This window comes from Wyeomyia smithii, chromosome 1 (genome assembly GCF_029784165.1).
Source record: "Wyeomyia smithii strain HCP4-BCI-WySm-NY-G18 chromosome 1, ASM2978416v1, whole genome shotgun sequence".
Taxonomy (NCBI): Eukaryota; Metazoa; Arthropoda; class Insecta; order Diptera; family Culicidae; genus Wyeomyia; species Wyeomyia smithii.
This window is the reverse complement of record NC_073694.1, coordinates 95,834,270-95,842,411: the sequence shown is the minus strand read 5'-3', so window position 1 is coordinate 95,842,411 and position 8,142 is coordinate 95,834,270. Positions and strand designations below refer to the sequence as shown.

At 35.7% G+C, this 8,142-nt stretch overlaps 1 protein-coding gene across 1 annotated transcript in view; it reads right to left on the bottom strand.

The window, feature by feature from the left end:
* The window catches only part of LOC129731446 (inactive dipeptidyl peptidase 10), a 728,939-nt gene that overhangs the window by 341,611 nt on the left and 379,186 nt on the right, over positions 1-8,142 (bottom strand). The window lies entirely within an intron of this gene.

Genomic DNA, 8,142 nt, shown 5'->3' with positions numbered 1-8,142 from the left:
CGAGTTAACTCTTAAACTTACAAATAACTAACTTCATACAATACTGATAGAACGGACACGTAAACGGGACCAGACAACAACACGTTCTATCAGTACACCAAGGTCGCTTTTTACGCGGGTTTCTTTTTACGCGGCTTTTTTTACGCGAATTACCGGATTTATGCGGTTTTCTTACGCGGATTCCGGAATTTACGCGGTTTTTTACGCGGATTCTGGAATTTACGCGGTGTTTTTTACACGGCATGTATCCCCCGCGTAAAAAGCGACTTTAGTGTATTGTATTGTGAAGCTCTCACGTTAGCACTACCTCAATAATTACAAGTGAACTAACTTCATAACAACTTGATATGTGGTTCAAACGCTATGGAACGAAAAAAAAAATCAAAGACTATTTAAAACTATACCTGATTCGATCAATGTATATGACCTCAACATGATTTAAATGTGGTATTGTACTATTTGAACGTTTCCGGTATCGATCGTGATTAAATTGTTCAAAATTAAGAGTCATTTCTCTCAATTCGCTATTTCTTAAGCACTAACAATACGTCAAATTTCATATTTTATACTCCAATTACAACATCAACTACAATATCAAGAACCCAAAGAGTGAATATACTTTTATTGGATTAAAGCGTCCATGTAAATCTATTTTTACAAATAATAAGTTTGAATGAGAAAACCTGGGTCTAACCGCTAGGTGGATTAATTTAGATCTTTGTTCCTGGTATAATAGAAACCTCACTGTACTCATATATAGGTCGGACTAGATTATATATCAATTTAGATTCAACTTTTTATAGTAGGACAATTTTCCCTGATGAACAACAACCTAAAAAGACCAAATATCATTCAAATGAGAATTTGTGGAACAATATGATACCCAGAGGCCAAAAATGAGCTTCAGGCGCCATTTCAAATTGTTGGATAGTAGCTTCCTGTTTCATTTACTGATGTGAGTTTTTCAGGAACCGGGATAATGCTTAGAGGCCAGGAATCAACTCCACACTTCATTTCGAAATCCGATTTTGCGACTTTATGGTTTCTGAAAACAACCTTCTATTGCCAAATACAATCCAATTAAGGTATATTTATTCTTTGGGTTCTAGAACACTGATGTTGTATTTGAAGTAATAACTGGAGTATGAAATGATAAATTTGACGTTATGTGCTGGATCGAAACCCGTACAGTATCGAAATCTGTACACCGAGTGAGATTGGGAGAGCGTTACACACACACACATACAGAAAATGCTCAGCTCGTCGAACTGAGCAAGTGATATACGACATCCGGCCCTTTCAAGCACTTTTATACCTTTAGTTTTTGCAGTGATTGCTATACCTTTCTAGGAGAAAGGCAAACGTTTAGTTTTTGCTGTGATTGCTATACCTTTCTAGGAGAAAGGAAAAACATCAAGGTGTACAGATTTCGATACTGTACGGGTTTCGATCCAGCACATAACGTCAAATTTATCATTTCATACTCCAGTTATTACTTCAAATACAACATCAGTGTTCTAGAACCCAAAGAATAAATATACCTTAATTGGATTGTATTTGGCAATAGAAGGTTGTTTTCCAGAAACCATAAGTCGCAAAATCGGATTTCGAAATGAAGTGTGGAGTTGATTCCTGGCCTCTAAGCATTATCCCGGTTCCTGAAAAACTCACATCAGTAAATGAAACAGGAAGCTACTATCCAACAATTTGAAATGGCGCCTGAAGCTCATTTTTGGCCTCTGGGTATCATATTGTTCCACAAATTCTCATTTGAATGATATTTGGTCTTTTTAGGTTGTTGTTCATCAGGGAAAATTGTCCTACTATAAAAGTTGAATCTAAATTGATATATAATCTAGTCCGACCTATATATGAGTACAGTGAGGTTTCTATTATACCAGGAACAAAGATCTAAATTAATCCACCTAGCGGTTAGACCCAGGTTTTCTCATTCAAACTTATTATTTGTAAAAATAGATTTACATGGGACGCTTTAATCCAATAAAAGTATATTCACTCTTTGGGTTCTTGATATTGTAGTTGATGTTGTAATTGGAGTATAAAATATGAAATTTGACGTATTGTTAGTGCTTAAGAAATAGCGAATTGAGAGAAATGACTCTTAATTTTGAACAATTTAATCACGATCGATACCGGAAACGTTCAAATAGTACAATACCACATTTAAATCATGTTGAGGTCATATACATTGATCGAATCAGGTATAGTTTTAAATAGTCTTTGATTTTTTTTTCGTTCCATAGCGTTTGAACCACATATCAAGTTGTTATGAAGTTAGTTCACTTGTAATTATTGAGGTAGTGCTAACGTGAGAGCTTCACAATACAATACACTAAAGTCGCTTTTTACGCGGGGGATACATGCCGTGTAAAAAACACCGCGTAAATTCCAGAATCCGCGTAAAAAACCGCGTAAATTCCGGAATCCGCGTAAGAAAACCGAATAATCCGGTAATTCGCGTAAAAAAATCCGCGTAAAAAGAAACCCGCGTAAAAAGCGACCTTGGTGTACTGATAGAACGTGTTGTTGTCTGGTCCCGTTTACGTGTCCGTTCTATCAGTATTGTATGAAGTTAGTTATTTGTAAGTTTAAGAGTTAACTCGTTCGTATGACACTAGTTATGGTAAATAAGTCGTGTAATTTTTGAGATAATAGACTTTCGTTGTTTAATTTAAGAATTTAATACATAACGGTTGCTTAAGTTCGATTCTAATCAAATGAAATGGGAACATATAGAGCAGCCGAATTATGAAACCACTGGTTCAATCATAATTCATCAGTTAACCCTTAACTAGCCCGTTCATCTGATATCAATATTATTCAAATCTGTTGTGTAGTTTCTGAGATAATAAAGTTTCGTGGTTTTCACATTGCGATACATTACAGACGAAGTCACAGTCCGATTACAGCGAAATACAACAGGATGCTATGAGGCAGCTCTCGTTTGACACTAATTTAGTGAAAATCGGTTCAGCCATCTCTAAGAAAAGTGAATGAGTTTAAGTACTCTTGTGAATATTTTCCTTTTCATAGCTGGATTTCACATTTTTAAACATAACAGGCAAAGTAATAGTCCGATTGCAAAAAAAAATCAATAGGGTCTTATTGGGCAACTAGACCTTCCATTTGACACCGATTTTATGAAAATCGGTCCAGCCATCTATGAGGAACATGAGTGAGATTGAATAGTTTCGAGAACACGTTTCTTTCAATTATTTTTGAACCACATGTCCAATCTTAATGAACTTCAAAAGTTAAAGGTTTTTAAGTAGTCCGTTCAGTTGAAATTAATTTTGTTCAAATCGGTTGCGTAGTTTCTGAGATATTGATGTTTTGTGATTTTTACATTTTTATAGGAAAGGATTTTTCTTCGATTTCAAATATGACATTTTTTCACAACTTTTAAACCACGTGCTCAATCAGCATATTTCATCAGTTATCCTTTAACTAGCCCGTTCATTTGATACCAATATTGTTCAAATCGGTAATGTAGTTTCAGAGATAATGAAGTTTCGTTAGTTTTCATTTTGATACATTACAGACAAAGTTACAAACCGCTTACAGTGAAATTCAATAGAGTGTTATGAGAAAGCTAGACCTTTCATTTGACACTAATTTTGTGGAAATCGGTTCAGCCATCTCTGAGAAAATGGAGTGAGTTTAACTAGTCTTCGGAATATGTTTCTTTTTTTAAAAGCTGGATTTCACATTTTAAAACATAACAGGCAAAGTAAAAGTCCGATTGCAGAACAAATAAATAGGGTCTTATGGGGCAACTAAACCTTCTATATGACACTGATTTTGTGAAAATCGGTCCAGCCATCTATGAGAAACATGAGTGAGATTAAATACTCTCCAGGACACGTTTCTGTAAATAACTTTTGAACCACATGTCCAATCTTTATGAAATTCTAAAGTTAAGAGTTTTTGAGGTAGCTCGTTTATTTGAAACCAATTTAATTCAAATCGGTTGAGCATTTTCTGAGATAATGATGTTTCGTTATTTTTACATTTTTAAACATAACCTCTAAACTAAAAATTCGATTACAATAAAATTCAATAGGGTCTCATGGGGCAACTAGACCTTTCTTTTGCAGTTAATTTCATAAAAATCGGTCCAGCCATCTCTGAGGAAATCGAGTGAGATTGGGAGAGCGTTACACACTCACACATACACACACACACATATATATATATATATATATATATATATATATATATATATATATATATATATATATATATATATATATATATATATATATATATATATATATATATATATATATATAGAAAATGCTCAGCTCGTCGAACTGAGTCGAGTGATATACGGCATTCGGCCCTTTTGAGCACTTTTATACCTTTAGTTTTTCTGTGATTGCTATACCTTTCTAGGAGAAAGGCAAAAATCGCATCTTATATTTAAAACATATTTATTCCATGTTACTTTCAAAACGTTCGGTTCGGTATAGTAATGCTTTGGCTACTAGGAATTCGTTATTTAGAGTGAAAAATAAATCCAGCAGATATTATCAAGGTGTATTTTTTCTATTAATTGTCTATTTTAACATATAATAAGTTCGAAAGAAAAAGTCTGGGTCCCACCGCTAGGTTGATTAATTTTGGGTTTTTATAATGAATTTTATTGTGGCCAGAGTTAAAAACCGATTATCATGACTCACGACAATGGTTTTTTTTACATTGTACGTAATGTCGCAAGCAGTACCCTGAATATAGCGTGTCTGATATGCAATACTCGCAATATTAGGTATGATAAACGGTACGAGAAAAAAATATTGTCGATAGTCGAAAAACGCGGTTCGCAACTTTTACCAAAATATTAAAGTAATACAACTAACTGGTTAAAACGGTTTCAACAGCCACGCGGTATACGATCCATGAAAATGATTAAACAATTTTTAGTTAAATTTTTTCTATCAATGTTGATTGTGAATTGTTGCTGAACTTCTGCTTAAAAAAACTCTTGAATGGGATCCTGTCTTAACTTTTTGCCTTTCTCCTAGAGAGGTATAGCAATCACTTGCAAAACCGAAAGTATAAAAGTGCTCCAAAGGGCCGAATGGCATATATCACTCGACTCAGCTCGATGAGCTGAGCATTTTCTGTATGTGTGCGTGTGTATGTGTGTGTGTGTGTGTATGTGTGTGTGTTTGTGTATGTGCAGATTTTTTTTCCTTTCTCCTAGAAAGGTATAGCAATCACAGCAAAAACTAAACGTTTGCCTTTCTCCTAGAAAGGTATAGCAATCACTGCAAAAACTAAAGGTATAAAAGTGCTTGAAAGGGCCGGATGTCGTATATCACTTGCTCAGTTCGACGAGCTGAGCATTTTCTGTATGTGTGTGTGTGTGTAACGCTCTCCCAATCTCACTCGATTTTCTCAAAGATGGCTGATCCAATTTCAATGAATTAATTGCAAATGAAAGGTCTAGTTGCCCCATAAGACCCTATTGAATTTTGGTCGTGTGTTGGAGGGTGTAATCGAAAATTCCATGCCTCCTGTGTGGGAGTACCGTGCCCCCTAAGTAGTTGCTGAAAGCAGAAGTTCTCTGCGTATCGTAAAAAAGACAAACAAGACAAATAAGATAAACCAGCCGTAGATCCAACTGCATTTCTGCTACCGTGCTGCGATTCCTGCCAACTTTTAGTAACCGCATCGTTTGAATTCAACACGTTGACCAAACAACAAAGCTGACGAAATTGATTGATGAAAATACAGAGGTGATTCATCGACTTGTGACTTGTGACTTGTGCTAACGCCAAACATCAAAGCCAACAGTGTGGCTGGTGTTATGCCTACACTCAAAATTCACCTGACGCAGCTCGTTAACATTGCTGTTTTCGAAATTCAAGAACGAACTTCGGAACGATTTAACGGAATCGCTGACCAGCATAAATAACGAACTTTCTCAGTTAGGACAGCTGTTTGTAGAAACAGCATTTACCTGTTCAATACAAACCAATCCGTTAGAGATAAATATTGTAGATGAGCTTAAAACTCTGTCATCCTGCATCGAAGAACTAAGAACTAAGTCAGCGAGTGTTGCCGCTCCCCCAATAGCTTCACCTGTTTCACTTCCAAGTTTGGCAACAGCACTTAATTTGAATAATGCCAATAATTCAGGATGGCGGTTTCTAGGTTCAAAAAAAGTTTGGAAAGCGGATTGGACAGATTATGATGAACGTAAAAGGCGTCGTTTGGTACAGTTGAAGAATGCAGATGCAGCCAGAAGAAGGAGGAATCGACGACAACAGGCTTACAACAACAATACAAACAACAACAACCGCAATGGTAACAATTACAACAATCGCAACAATAACAACCACCTGAACAACAATGACAATTACAATCGCAACAATAACTTCTACAACAACCGCAGCAATAACAACCACCAGGACCGGAACAATAACAACAATATTGTAAGCATTCATGTTTTCAAAATCAGTGACGCTCAGAGAAAGAAAAAACAACGCCAGTAGTCAATGAAGTTTTGATTTATGCTCAGAATTTCAACAGGATGCGCAGTGCACTCAAAATTAATCACATTAATAACAGAATAAGTGGATGTTCATACTCAATCATCTTAGCAACGGAAACGAACTGGAACGAAGATATTAAAAGTGAAGAAGTTTTCAACAGTTCCTTTAATGTGTTCAGGAGCGATCGTGATTTATCACTATCTGATAAGAAATCAGGTAGAGGAGTGCTTGTGGCTGTTGGGGTTCAGCATGATTCTGAGCAACCCAGAAACATGCCGAATTTGAAGATGCCTGGGTTAAAGTTCTGTTAATGGGTGAAATCCATATTTTCGTATCTGTTTACTTTCCACCCCACTTTGCCAAAAAGCAATCATATGAAAAATTTTTAAGGACGGTGGAATTTGTGAATGATGAGTCCAACACTAACTCAAAAATTCATATATATGGAGATTTCAATCAAAATGATGCTGATTTTATAGTAAATTATGATAATGAATCGCTTTTACTTCCTGTAGTAGGAGAAAACGAAACTCTGCAATTTATTTTTGACGGATTTAGTCAACTTGGATTAAATCAGGTAAACTCAATCCGGAATGAGCAAAACTGTTTTCTAGACTTTTTATTCACCAATTGCACGGAAGATTTTAGTGTTGACAAAGCAGAATATCCCCTATGGAAAAATGAAATATTTCAAACTGCAATTGAGTACTCGCTAATGATTGATACCGAGAGATCACGACCCTCTGATCATGAGCCTGAATATAAATATGACTTCACTAAAGCAAATTTTGAACTAATCAATCGTAAATTAACTGACATCGACTGGCAATCACTTCTAAAAAATGAAATAGATATGAACAAAGTGGTTGATAATTTTTTATTATCACTGTATGGTGTTTAGAGTCAACTGTACCAAAATCGAAAAATAAAACGGTTAGCTCAAAAGATCCCATTTGGTTCACCAGAGAAATCAAAAATTTAAAGAATACGAAACAAAAAGCTCATAAAACTTACAAAAAACTTAAAGACCAAGGAAATTTGGACAAATATTTGAACATATGTGATGAACTGAATACTAAAATATCTATTGCGTATGAGAACTACAACACAAGGGTGGAAAATAACATTAAATCAAACCCAAAACAGTTTTTTAAATTTGCAAACGATAAAATGAAGTCTAATAACTTTCCATCTCGCATGCAATGTGACGTCACACCCTGCGAAGAACCCAATGCTCCGTCACGAGCCTTATAATTGAAGTTTAATTTTGTTCCTAGGAGGGCATAGCCTTCTGCTATGCTTTAGTCAGGCGAAACATTTGGTTCCCTTGACAGAGGACCGCGAACGGCTCTATCAACACTCTATGTATCAACAGATTATGCCACAGGTGGCAGAGAACTTCGCGCAGCCTTCTGCTGTGCCACCGGCAAACAAACTCGACCAAAATAAACAAGTTTTGTGTTGTAAACAAAACGCCGCCTGTACTTTAGCAGTACTAGATTAGATTAAGAGATTAGTAAGGTAAACAGAGAGTGGAGAAAGTCTCTCTCTCTGAGTTACCGGTAGGGTATATTTAAGTAGTGATGTACGAAAATAAAGTCAGTTAGTCCACGTTAATCTG